The sequence below is a fragment of the Bufo bufo genome, chromosome 1 (assembly GCF_905171765.1).
Source record: "Bufo bufo chromosome 1, aBufBuf1.1, whole genome shotgun sequence".
In the NCBI taxonomy this organism is placed as follows: Eukaryota; Metazoa; Chordata; class Amphibia; order Anura; family Bufonidae; genus Bufo; species Bufo bufo.
In genome coordinates this window covers 120,831,316-120,846,339 of record NC_053389.1, presented here as the reverse complement: position 1 = coordinate 120,846,339, position 15,024 = coordinate 120,831,316, and positions in this window count along the sequence as shown.

Genomic DNA, 15,024 nt, shown 5'->3' with positions numbered 1-15,024 from the left:
TGCCGGGCTGTCTCCAGATCATCAGTGAAGCAGGAGCTCTAGCGCTCCCTCTGCTGGCCGCACATCGGGCTGCTGGCTGTGGGAGGAGCTCTGAAGGCCCGGGAAACTGCCTTTAGTACAGCCAGCAGCGCGATGTGAGTGTGGCAGCGCAACATCAGGGAAGAGGGTAAGTATGTGTTTTTTTTTTATTTTCCTAACACTGCAGACTGGGGGCAAAGAGGAAGGGGGGGGGGGTTGATGGGCACAACTAGAGTGAGGGGGCACAAAAGTGGGCATCTTTACTGAGGGGGCACCTAATCTGCCATAACTACTGTGAGGGGGGCACATAATCTGGCATAACCACTGTGAGGGGCACATATGTGGGCATATCTAATGTGAGGGGCACATAATCTGGCATAACCACTGTAGGGGGCACATATCTGGCATAACTACTGTGAGGGGGGCACATATAAAGGCATAACTATGAGATGGCACATATAAAGGCATAACTACTGTGAGGGGGGCACATAATCTGGCATAACCACTGTGAGGGGCACATATGTGGGCATATTTAATGTGAGGGGCACATAATATGGCATAACCACTGTAGGGGGCACATATCTGGTCATAACTACTGTGAGGGGCACATAGTCTGGCATAACTACTGTGAGGGGGAACATATCTGGCCATATCCACTGTGAGGGGCACATATCTGGGCATAACTACTGTGAGTGGGCACATATCTGGGCATAACCACTGTGAGCGGGCACATATCTGGGCATATCCACTGTGAGGGGCACATATCTGGGCATATCCACTGTGAGGGGCACATATCTGGCATAAATACCGTGAGGGGGCATATATTTGGCATAACTACTGTTAGGGGGCACATATTTGGCATAACTACTGTGAGGGGCACATATCTGGGCATAACTACTGTGACAGGAACAAAGGTGGGCATAACTGCTGTGAGGGGCCACAAGAAGGACATAACTTTTGTGAAGGGACCACAAGGTGGGCTTAATTACTGTGAAAGGCCACAAGATGGGCATTACTACTGTGAGGGGCCACAATGTGGACATTAGTACTGTGTGGTAGCACTTAGGGGAAATGTCCTAAATTACCCTGCTATACATTGGCATAGCTCAGTCTACCAGGCCAGCAGAGCGCCCCCAGCTGGTAGTTTCACAGGGGTAGTCACCATCCCTTCCTTATGTGATTATTCTTTTTTTTTCTATCACCACAGGGACCTTGTTCTGGATCCAGCGGACATCACACCGACGCCAGCGACACCCTGGATGAGGTAGGACCAGATTTTATTAGGATTGGGTGAGTGTAGCCATGCATTGGGCTCTTTCACACGAGCGGATCCCGTGTGGCTAATCTGCTGTGTGAAAGAGAGCCAAGCCCCGCTCCGGACAGCAGAGACACCGAGCAGTAACATGATTGATAATGCTCCATGCCTCTCTATGATCGTTTTGCTACAAAATCACGGTGACCACTTTATCTCCCTGTGATTTTTTAGTAAAAATGTCACAGAGAGGCACGGAGCATTATCAATCGCGTTACTGCTCCGTGTCTCTGCTGTCCGGAATGGGGCTTGGCCCTCATTCACGCAGAGGACTAGCCACACGGGAAAGCCATTAGTAAGAAAATCTGCCGCTTCTTTATAAAAATCGGGGGGTAGGGGGGCCCCGATACAAAGTTTGCACTGGGGCCCATAACACTCTAGTTACGCCACTGCACACGACACAATTCAAAATAAACTCACAGTGTCCTTTTTGTTGTTTGCACAGACTTCAGCAGCAATGGTGAAAGCCAGTCAGTTCAACCAGTCCCCACCCAGACATGCTCATAGTGCAAACCTTTATAGCCCAGAAATGAGCTGAGCTCCATCACCTGGCTGAGAGCTCTATATGAAACCTGTTCTGGACAGGAAGGGAATGAGGAGCCCCGCTACCAACCTGCATCCTCATTCCATTGAAATCCAGGCCCGACAACACAATTTACCAAAGTCCTCAGCAAACTATGCTTTGCTAAAGCAGACCATCTTTTCCTGGATTTCTGATATCTCACCCAGGTTTCCTAGTTGAGATATCCACCTCCTGTAGCATAGTACATGGCAGGCCTTTTTTTCTGGCGGAACGCACCGGAACGGAGTTCCGCCACCTATTTTGCCGACTCGCCCCGCCCCCCCCCTTTAGTTCGGGCCGGGCAGCCGCCCGAGGCGCTGTCAGAAGGGGGGCGCCGGCAGAGCACAGCAGGAGATGAGCGCTGCGCTTCCATTGTGGAAGCGCTCACTCATCTCCAAAGTCATCGATTTCATCTGTATCGCCGTCCTCAGGACGGCAATACAAATGTCTGTATGCGGCAGGGCAGGGAGAGGTGTGTCCCCTCCCTGTTCCTCTGATAGGCTGCCAGCACTAGACCGGCAGCCTATCAGAGGCCGGTGCAGGCGGCGCGATGACGTCATCACGCCACCTGAGCCAGCGAGGGACACAGGCCGGAAGAGGCCTGCATCGCATCCTGGAGGAGGTAAGTATAAGTTTTTTTTTTATATGTAAAAATCAAAAATGACAATCCTGGCACATAAGGGGGGCTGCTGGGCTGGCACAGACATAAGGGGGGCTGCTGGGCTGGCACAGACATAAGGGGGGCTGCTGGCACATAAGGGGGGATACTGGCTACTGGCACATAAGGGGGGCTGCTGGCACATAAGGGGGGCTTCAGTTCTGGCACAGACATAAGGGAGGCTGCTGGCACAGACATAAGGGGGGCTGCTGGCACATAAGGGGGGCTACTGGCTACTGGCACATAAGGGGGGCTGCTGGCACAGACATAAGGGGGGCTGCCGGCACATAAGGGGGCTTCAGTTCTGGCACAGACATAAGGGGGGCTGCTGGCACATAAGGGGGGCTACTGGCACATAAGGGGGGCTGCTGGCACAGACATAAGGGGGGCTGCCGGCACATAAGGGGGCTTCAGTTCTGGCACAGACATAAGGGGGGCTGCTGGCACATAAGGGGGGCTGCTGGCACATAAGGGGGGCTACTGGCACATAAGGGGGCTGCTGGCACAGACATAAGGGGGGCTGCTGGCACATAATGGGGGCTTCAGTTCTGGCACAGACATAAGGGGGGCTGCTGGCACATAAGGGGGGCTACTGGCACATAAGGGGGCTGCTGGCACATAAGGGGGGCTTCAGTTATGGCACAGACATAAGGGGGGCTGCTGGCACATAAGGGGGACTACTGGCTGCTGGCACATAAGGGGGGCTTCTGGCATAGACAGGGGGGCTGTTGGCACAGACATAAGGGGGGCTGCTGGCACATAAGGGGGGCTACTGGCACATAAGAAGGGGTATTGGCACATAAGGGGGGCTACTGGCACATAAGGGGGGCTACTGGCACATAATAGGAGGCTACTGGCACTTGATAGGGGGGCTACTGGCACTTGATAGGGGGGCTACTGACACATGATAGGGGGGCTACTGGCATATGATAGGGGGGCACTCAGGCTACTGGCACATGATTGTGGGGGGCTCTTATTACTGGCACATGATACGGGGGCACATCTTACTGGTACATGATTGGGGGGCATTTATTGGGGCACTTATAACTGGCACATTATTGGGTGGCACTATAGGGACATCTACAGAGGCTAAAAAGAAGGGGTATTTTATATGGGGGCTCTGTATAGGGGCATTTTATACTGGGAGGGAAAGAAGGGGCCAGGCCAGGCTGCGCTGCCCATGTGTGGACTAGGGCGGCAGCGGCCGCGGGCACTGGCAGCCTGGCTGTCACGACTGTCACTGGCAATTTTACTTGCATCCCTGTTCTCTAAAGGGGCGGTTTTAGGGGGCGGTCCTAGGGGTGGGTAGGGGCGTGGCCAGGGGAGGGGGGGGGGGTGAGTTCCACCACCTTTTCTCTGAGAAAAAAAGCCCTGGTACATGGTATATGAAAGAAACCTAAGGGAAATATAACGATTCTCTACTACTTTTCCAGTCACTCTCTCACAATATATATATATATATATAGAAAAACAAAAAGTTCAGTGGCAGCACCGTCGATGGAAAAAATGCGGGTGCAGCAGGCCCAGTATGGATATAAGCCAATCCAGATAGATAAAAAATAACAAAAAGGGCAGCACTCCAGGAAGTAAAAAATGAAAAAATACTTTATTTACCCATATGGGACAAGCGACGTTTCGGCTCAGTATGTGAGCCTTTCTCAGTATGTGAGCTTAAGAAAGGCTCACATACTGAGCCGAAACGTCGCTTGTCCCATATGGGTAAATACAGTATTTTTTAATTTTTTACTTCCTGGAGTGCTGCCCTTTTTGTTATTTTTTATATATATATATATATATTTCTACATAAAAAGCCTTTACTTTGTATATGTGCAGCGTACTCAAGTTAGGTTTAGAAATGTTCCTGGGTGTTGTAGTGCAATAGACACTAACCTGAGACGGCTGACTCTCTGCAAGGGCAGGTGATGATGAGAAATGTTCGTGACGCCAGTGCCAATTAAACGGTGGCACGCCGTTTGCTGATAGCAGGAATAACTGAGGAACCACGTGATGTTAAAACAGAATTCAAACTTTAGTAGTCATCATTTAGGGACATTGACGGAAGCGCAGTTCCTTTGAAGACAGTTGATTTTCAATACAGTTGATGCAGGCAATATATATATATATAGCAAGGTGACTTTAGAGTGTTAAACACAGGACTTGCAGTACAGGCAGCTTGCACTCTATTCCTGACTGATCCTGGAACATAGAAACTCTTCTCCAAGGTCCAATGCCCTAGCTCTGGCGTATATCCTTGGTTTTATCTCTATCAAGTACCTCCTCTGTTGTCTTGAGTACCTCTTGCTTTTCTTGACTTGCCTCTGTCTCTCTCTCAGTTTCCTCAGGCTCTAGAAACTTCAGCACTCCTGCTTCTGCGTATATGAATTCAGGAGGGGAACCTTCTCCTTGGATCTGGAACCCGGTTACAGGGACTGCATTACCCTTTCCTAGTCTGCAGGCTTCAGGCCTGGACTTGACTCTGACATTGTCTAATCTCTGGTTAGACTAGACTATCAACCTTAGACTGCCTTTCCCTTCCCTGACTAGGCCTTATATAAACTAGGGCTCCCTAGCTCCCTCTTGTGACTAAGAGCTGGAATAACACCCCTAGCAGGCCTGCACATGCAAATTTCACAGTAACAGGGAAGTACATAGCATTACATTATGAAGATGACTCATACCAACCTCCCCATAAATAAGGGGAAACGACAGCACAACAAGTGACCCTTCTGTAGTGACGGGCATTACAGTTCCCGTACACTACATACCCCGCTGCTTTAAGCTGAGTACGACCTCGTACTCCATCAGGGCCCGCCCAACTGGAATTTTCACCTGAAATAGAAAAAGAGACATGCAGGCATACATATATGTAATTCATCTGCATTTACATTCATATCAGGTCCAATTGGCAAAGGTGAAGGGTGGTGACAAGGGGCGTCGTTCTCTTCTCTCAGGATAGTGAATGGAACTGGGGCGCTGACCTGGCACAGCGTGACATTAATACCAGGATAGTCCATATGTGCAAATTGTCCTTAATAGAACAGCAAGAAACGGTAAAACAGTATAAAAGTTCTTGGAGGCTCAAAGAACAAATATGAGTCCGTACCCAGGTTACTTTCCTATAAATCACAGAGGCTCTCATGCGGTGGAGTCCATCTCTGGGCACATTTCCTTTAAAAAAGAGTAAGAATCTCAGAGGCTCAGGTTCTTTTGAGTCTATCTCCGGGCACAGTTCCTTAATATCAAGTTGCACAATATAAAACAAGTGCTGTAATACCCCTGATCAACCTGAAAAGGGGGTTAAGGGTAAAAGGTGCAACAAAGGAACAGGCACAACTCGGCGTGGGATAGCAAAAGCAGGCAGGAGGTCCTGGAAACAAACTTGGCTTCGTTGACTTTAATACTTCAGTGGTTAACACCTACCACTGAGCCGTGGATAAACTGGCAGCAGCAACAAACGACCAAGAAACATAGGACTCCTGTCCTGGAAGGGTTAAGCTTTCAACATCATTCTTTAGCAAAATAAATCAAAGGCCTAGCAGGCTGATTCACAGTGGCATGTCATAATCACCTGGCTCTGCTGGCAAATACAGCCTATAGTAGTCCTCTGCAGGAGGATGTGCCCACATTACAGTGTTAGGGGGCATCTGCAAAGTGAAGGGACCCCTAATAGGTATTGGCCCCATAGGCCTAGGGGTAAACACTCTTGTGGACCGTACCGGTCCCGGCATAACTACTGTAGGCTGTAGTGGACTTGGTACCGCCGCCGCAAGCGGTCCGGTGGGCTCTGTGCAGCAATTCACAGCAATAGGGGGTCTTCTTTGGGACCTGGACGGAGCAACATTAGTAGAAGGTGGTTTACGGGTGGTGACAGGCACCCTTACCTCGTCCTTCTTAGGCGGCATCTGGATCCTGGCGGTGGCAATCTTGCGCAGCTCCCGCAACTTTTCTTCCAGCCGGACAATCTGGTCACCGATGCTTTCCGTGTCGGAATCGTTGTCCTCTGCTGGCGTCGCCGGCGCAGGTACAGTCAACGATGCGTCGGACACGGCCGCGTCAGGCTCCGGTGGCACATCGGGTCTCTTTCCCTTACGGATATTCTCCAGGGTAACACGGAGTCCCTTGAGATTTTCCAAGTCCTGGATTGTCTTCTCCCGACGAGGCAGCTCGGGGGAAGGATAGGGGCTCACCCATTTTTCCAACACGGTTGGCTGCCAGAAGACATTAGGCCCAATGAAGGAGCCTCGCTCCTGGAAGGCGTGGTGGGCCGGTTCTGGAGAGCGTTCAGGTTCCCGCTCGCAGCCAGAGTAGTCTTCTTCTGCCTCCCAGTCCTCAGGTTCTAGCTTGGGACGGGTCACAGCAGTCGCATATGGGCCTCTCAGGCTCTCGGCAGGGGTGAACTCCACCTCCTCTCCCTCGCGGAGGCTATGCTGATACGAAGGGAGGTAGTCTCTCTTAACAGATCTCCTGTTGACGTATAAGTCTCTGCCAGTTAGGTAGACTTGTATGAACCCGTAGCCACGGGTTTTGTCAAAGGACACCACCAACCCCTTTCTCCTTTCCAGGCGGGGTTGGGTACTGGTGTGACGCTCGTGAATAGTCTTGGTTAATTCCTCATAGTAAATTTTAGTTTTTGTGTTCCTCTTTATAGCGGCCTCCCGGATTTCTGCCATCAATGAGGACCACTTGAAAGAGGGCTGAAAGAAGTCTCTCCAAGAGCCATAATGGAGCTCCGGTTCTTTCCCCAGTGGCGGGCAGGCGGGTCTCTCCGGTCCCGGAGAGTAGGCCGGTGGAGCCTCCTCTGGCTCGACACCAACGACATCCGTCTTCAATAGCTCAGGCGCAGACATAGTAGCAGAGCAGTCCTCACTCTCCAACATGCTCGATCCTTCTCTGGAGAGCGACAGGGTGGCGCCAATAAGATCAGCCAGATCCTCCCATTGCACTGGGAGGCCGCCCCCCAAGTATTCCAGTATACGGAAGGCGGAGTCCATGCTGGCAGACATGCAAATGTCCAGACAGGCTATGGAGCCTGACCTTGAACCCTTTCCCGCTTTTTCATCATAAAGGCGCCAACTTTTCCCGCAATTTCGGGATGAAGATGACGCAGCAGTAAATTCAGCAAGCTCAGCGGCCATCTTTAGCAAAATCCGCTGTCTATTCACTGACAGCAAGCAGGATGATAAAAAGTCCATAAAACCACACTCCGGTGTGGCGATTTCTTTCCTCTTGATAGCGCAACACTGCACAGCCCTTTTTTGAGGTTTTAGGCACACTTTGGGTATGTTTTTCAGTCCACAAAGTCCACTTTAATAAAACAGGCAATTTGTCACTTTGGTCACAGGGCAACTGTATAAGGCACAAAGTTCACGCTTCTTGCACTAGAAAGCGTGCGTATCCTGTTCGTGACGCCAAAAGAGAGGTGCAGCGTACTCAAGTTAGGTTTAGAAATGTTCCTGGGTGTTGTAGTGCAATAGACACTAACCTGAGACGGCTGACTCTCTGCAAGGGCAGGTGATGATGAGAAATGTTCGTGACGCCAGTGCCAATTAAACACAAAAGATAAATCCCAGCAGCTGTGTCTTTCAAATAAGCTTCTTTTTTATTATTTCTTCATAGCAGAAAGTCCTACAACCAGGACGCGTTTCGGCATGCAAGCCTTTTTCAACAGGTACATCCATAAAATAAATCAAAACTTATATATAGGGTCTAGTTCAGCCCATTCATGACGTCTCCACCCAGTGGGTGGTATTTTAAATGAATAATTAATCAATCAATTAATGATAGCAGGTGAAAAACAAAGCAACATATGTCATGGGTTATATTCTACCTTATTGGAGAATCTATATATCCTTTTCATCACATGGCAGCGGTCTAAAAAGAATACATGAAAATATAATAAATGTATCTATATATTTCAAATATTATGCAACAACAAAATCTCATAAATGTGCGACCTCATACTCCCTATTAAGTCCCCTTGGATGCAGTGTATCCAGGGTATGGATCCAAAAAGCCTCTCTTCTGAGGAGAAGCCTTTTGACATCCCCCCCTCTCCTTGGTCTCTTTACCTGTTCTAATATTTGAAAACGTAACTGTGCGACAGTATGTTTGTATTCCTCAAAGTGACATGGAACCGGTAACATGAGTTTTTTTGTCCTAATATCAGATTTATGTTTACTGATGCGATCCTTCACTGCCTGCATTGTCTCACCCACATACAATAGGCCGCAAGGACATTTAATAAGGTATATAACATTTGCGGAATCACAGGTAAAAAAACCCTTTATACCAAAGCTTTTACCAGTATGAGGATGATGAAACGAAGGACCTTTAATTACATGTGAGCACTGGAGACAATGCAGGCAGGGAAATGTACCCATCCGCGGCGAGGATATCCGCTGTTGTTTCAACATTGCTTTTGTACTGCCTAAGTCTGCATGAACCAATTTGTCACGATAGTTCAAATTCTTTTTATTGCAGATGAGAGGTGAGTGTTTAAATTCATCAACCTGAGGGTACGCTTTATTTAACAGGTGCCAATGTTTCCTGACTATATTATCAATGCCTGTATTGAATGGATGGAATTTATGGATAAAAGCTATCCTGGATTTATCTCCATCTAATGAGGCCCTCACCCCTTCCCTCCCTTCTCTAGCTGTTTTCAGAATACTCAATGGATAACCGCGTTCACAAAATCTCTCTGTCATTTCAGTGATCCTTATTTTTTGTACAGCCGGGTCTGAGACTATTCTTTCTACTCTCTGATATTGTGATTTGGGAATGGCTTTTTTAAGGGACAATGGGTGGGCACTCTTATAATGTAATATACTGTTTCTATCCGTGACCTTACGATAAATGTCAGTGGATAAATGACCCCCAAGGTTTTTGATGACTTTAGTGTCTAAAAAGCTCACCTGGTTTATGTCACAGGTAACTGTGAACTGTAGACCCTCAACCGCAATATTTAAATCATTCATGAAATCAGCTAGGGTCTCCCGGGACCCCGCCCATATGCAAAAAATGTCGTCCACGAATCTTTTCCAAATAATAGCGTTTTTTTGAAATAGCTTATTATTGTATACATATTTTTCTTCAAATGACGACATAAAGAGATTTGCATAGGGCGGGGCCACGTTAGACCCCATCGCGGTGCCACGCCTCTGTAGGTAGAACGCATCCATAAATAAAAAATAATTTTTATAAAGAATAATTTTTATAAAGAACCACATTTAATAACTCAAGAAAAAATTCTTGCTCTATGGTCGTGTAATTCGTTTTATTGAGTGCGGCTGAAACTGCCTGTATGCCCTCCTGATGACCAATGGAAGTATATAAACTAACTACATCAATGGTCACCAGGAGGCTCTCCATGGGAACAGGACCCAACTCTGCTATAATCCTCAAGAAATGAGGTGTGTCCCATAGGAATGATTTTGTTAATTTCACCAAAGGGGTTAAAAAGAGTGTTAAGTGCCAATTAAACGGTGGCACGCCGTTTGCTGATAGCAGGAATAACTGAGGAACCACGTGATGTTAAAACAGAATTCAAACTTTAGTAGTCATCATTTAGGGACATTGACGGAAGCGCAGTTCCTTTGAAGACAGTTGATTTTCAATACAGTTGATGCAGGCAATATATATATATATAGCAAGGTGACTTTAGAGTGTTAAACACAGGACTTGCAGTACAGGCAGCTTGCACTCTATTCCTGACTGATCCTGGAACATAGAAACTCTTCTCCAAGGTCCAATGCCCTAGCTCTGGCGTATATCCTTGGTTTTATCTCTATCAAGTACCTCCTCTGTTGTCTTGAGTACCTCTTGCTTTTCTTGACTTGCCTCTGTCTCTCTCTCAGTTTCCTCAGGCTCTAGAAACTTCAGCACTCCTGCTTCTGCGTATATGAATTCAGGAGGGGAACCTTCTCCTTGGATCTGGAACCCGGTTACAGGGACTGCATTACCCTCTCCTAGTCTGCAGGCTTCAGGCCTGGACTTGACTCTGACATTGTCTAATCTCTGGTTAGACTAGACTATCAACCTTAGACTGCCTTTCCCTTCCCTGACTGGGCCTTATATAAACTAGGGCTCCCTAGCTCCCTCTTGTGACTAAGAGCTGGAATAACACCCCTAGCAGGCCTGCACATGCAAATTTCACAGTAATAGGGAAGTACATAGCATTACATTATGAAGATGACTCATACCAACCTCCCCATAAATAAGGGGAAACGACAGCACAACAAGTGACCCTTCTGTAGTGACAGGCATTACAGTTCCCGTACACTACATATGCATTACATTACTTAACCTGTACAGATCCTGATTTACATCCTGTATTATACTCCAGAGCTGCACTCACTATTCTGCTTGTGGAGCTCTCGTGTACATACATTTTGCAGGGGCTTTGGGGTGGCCCCCAACTCTACTCTGGGTCCCCCAGACACTGTCGAGGTGTCACCATGTGTTGTTATTCTCCGGAGGGGATGGTAAGGCGTGGTGCACCCCAAATAAGTCCAAACAGTCAGGGTTTGGAGTAAAACAGCAGGCTTCTTTACTGGAGGAACTCAAGTGCACGACAATACAGGCAAGGCACCCGAGATGGCTTCTCCAGTCTCCTCCATGGCGGAAGAAGGTTTTGTACTAAGGAAAAGGCATGAGCTAGCTGTCCATCTCTTTCTCAGATGGCTGGTACCGTGGCCAAAAGGCTAGTGGCCCAGGGTCTGTGGCTCAGTTATCTGGCTGCCAAATATTGTGAAATAAAGGAGGTTGTAGCCGCACTTGCGAGTCTATTCCTTCAGGCAATATTGTGGTTGTGGTGCTGGCAGTGATGGGTACCAGTCCGCTGTACCCCCAGACTTCATAAACATTGGAAAAAAACTGCAGCACTTCCAGGTCTTCAGGCAGTTCTGTTTTATTCACCACTTAGTGCGACGTTTCGACCTTATTCGGTCTTTTTCAAGCATCAAGTGAGGCGTGTATACAAAGATATAAATACCCTCCCACTGTGTCACATGGTTACCTACATCATCATTGTGTAACTATATCAGACAACTCCTTATCATATACAGAAAAAGTATCAACACATAAATCATGTCTCATCAATAGATCTGTGTGAAATACCCAAATCATATCTAATCAAGCTATTACATCAGATATAATCGCTTACTCTGTCTGTAATAATGTTCGGGAGCCCTGGGGGCATATTGCTTTTGAATTCTGTAGAAACAATGGTCGTGCTGCGTTCTTCCTGTAATAGAACATAGGCATGTAATGCACACGTGCGCCTGCGCTACCAACCACACGGAGCGACAATAGTAATATGGGCACAGAAAATACATAGAGAACTACTAAGAAGAACCACTGCCCCAACATTATTCAGACACAGTAAGCGATTATATCTGATGTAATAGCTTAATTAGTTATGACTGGGTATTTCACACAGATCTATTGATGAGACATGATTTATATGTTTCCACAAAATACTGATATACCGGGATTGATATACCGGCTTCCACCAAATAATGATTAAGGCCTGCAATACACCGGCATCCACAAAATATTGATTAAGGGGTTTGATATATCGGCTTCCAGCAAATACTCATTAGGGGTTCTATATACCTGTTTCTACAAAATACTGATAGAGGGGATTGATATACCAGCTTCCACCAAATATTGATTGAGGCCTGCGAGACACCAGCTTCCATGAAATATTGATTGAGGGGTTTGATATATCGGCTTCCAGGAAATATTGATTGAGGCCTGCGATATACCTGCTTCCATCAAATATTGATTGAGGGGTTTGATATACCTGCTTCCAGGAAATATTGATTGAGGCCTGCGATATACCTGCTTCCACAAATACTGCTCTTCTATAGAGACTTTGTCACAGGATTATTTTGAAAATGACAGGCAGAGGAAGAGGCAGGCCATTCCACAGGGGTGGTAGGGGTCGGGCAGGAGGCCTAAGTGGTAAAAGTTATGATTGTTTATCTCGATGATATTCTTGTCCTTTCACCTGACTGGGATTCTCATGTGTCTCACATCAGATTGGTTCTTAAAATCCTCAGGGAGAATTATCTGTCCGTTAAATTAGAGAAATGTGTGTTTGGAGTTCAAGAGATTCCTTATCTCGGCTATATTCTTACTCCTCATTCATTTAAAATGGATCCCAGTAAGGTTCAGTCTATCCAAGACTGGGTAAGACCATCCTACTTAAAGGCACTCCAACGCTTTTTAGGATTCGCCAATTTTTACCGTATATAAAAATAATATAAAAATATTTTTCCCATGCGTCAAACGGCGAAAAAAATGTAAAAATGGCTGATTTGCCGTTGCTTTGTCATTTCACCTCCCACAAAAATTAAATAAAAAGTAGGGATGAGCGAACCTGAACTGCAACTTTTTCACTGAAGTCCATGTTCGGTGTTCGGGTGATTTTAACATGGTTATATCGGAAAATAATAGAATTGTTAAGACAGAATGCAAAATAGGGCCATTTAGGGGTTAAAAACAAAACAAAAACATCTCATCCACTTTATCGCGCTGCAGCAGTCTCTTCTATCTTCATTCAGCAGGACCTGCCAAAGGACCTGCGATGACGTCACTGCACTCCATACACATAACTACAAAAAAGTCAGAATATGGAGATGAAAAGAAAACTTTTTTTCAAAGTTTAAATTTTTTTTCAGCATTAAAATGCAAGAAAAACTATACATATGTGGTATCACCGTAATTGTACTGACCTGGAGAACAAAAGTAACAGGTCAATTTTACCGCATTGGAAATGGTCTAAAAAAACAAACCATAAAACTGTGGCGGAATGGTCATTTTTTTTATATATAATCCCATGCCATTTGGAATTTTTTTCACACTTCCCACCATATTTTATGTAACCATATATCAGAAAGTGCATCTTGTCCCGCAAAACATACGCCCTCATACGGCTATGTGAATGAAAAGATAAAAGAGTTATGGCTTTCGGAGGGCCGGGAGTAAAATACGAAGAAATTGAAAATTTCCTGGTCATTAAAGCGTTAATGTGTCTGTTCACATATCAGTATTTTTTTACTGAATGTGGGTCAGTGAAAAAATCATGGAGACCTGCGCTATTTTGGTCCTTGATGTAGATTACATGTGGTTTCTCTTTGGATTTTTGCGTGGAAAAACTGCAGCGTATTACAGTACCAGCAAAGTGTATGACGTTACACAAATCTCATGTACACTGCGAATGTTTCCATGTGGAAATCAACCTGTAGTGTGGATTTCCAAATCCGCAGCACGTCAATTAGTTTGCGGTATTAGCTGCGAATTTCACGGTTTTCAATGAAGGGGGAGATCTGCGGCAAAACCGCATCTAATCTGCACCAAAATCCACAATTAGGGCTCATGCACACGACCGTATGTATTTTGCGGTCCGCAAACAATACGTCTGTGTGCATTCCGTATTTTGTGGAACGGAGCAGCTGGCCCCTAATAGAACAGTACTATCCTTGTCCGTAATGCAGACAATAATAGGATATGTTTTAATTTTTTTGCAGAACGGAAATACGGACACATGGAAACGGAATGCACACGTTCGTGTGCATGAGCCCTTAGAAATAGCTGATTTTGGTGCGGATATGTTTCAGAAATGCACATAAATCTGTATGGAAATTTTTGTGGATCTTATGTGCATTGCCCGCACTCGTGTCCAGGTGACCTAAGGGTGGCTGCAAACAAAGCAGATTTACGTGCAGAAAATCCACATGAAATCTGCACCAAAACCGCATGAAAAATTCACATAAATCCACACTATTTATCAAGTTTTTGGTGCGGATTTGATATGGATTTTCCACAGATCTTATCCTTCCATTGAAAAGGACAAAATTGGCACAAGAGAAACACAACAATTCGCATACTGCAGATTTCAAAATCCACACGGCAGGTCAATTTCTGCACCCAAGAAAAAAAGCAAAAGGGGGTTCATTTATTATTCAGAAATGCACCTATATTAGGCATATTTCTGGTGCAGATTGCGGCACAGCGCATAGCGAAATCTGTGACTTTTTCCCGCTCACGCTAGGCCTAAAAAAGTGGTTGGGGGTGAGCTGGTAGGCCCATCTAATTCATAATTTTCTATTCTAAAAGTTAGCCAGCTAGAAAGCCGTCTTACATTTAGACTGGCCCTGGATGCGCCAAAATTATGTAGAGGCCGATGCCTCTTCATAACTTCGGAGGATCTACCACCAGATATAGGGGTTATTAAGACCGGCATCTAAAAGGCCGGTCTTAAAGGGTTTCTACCACTTCGTTTCACATATTTAGCTGATAGACACTAGCGATCCGCTAGTGTCTGCTCTAACAAACCATCCTAATATAATTGCTTTTGCGGCAGCCGTTTCACAAAAAAAAGAACTTATATAGATATGCTAATGAGCCTCTAGGTGCTATGGGGGCGTCATTAGCACCTAGAGGCTCAGTCTACCTTGACAAAATGCC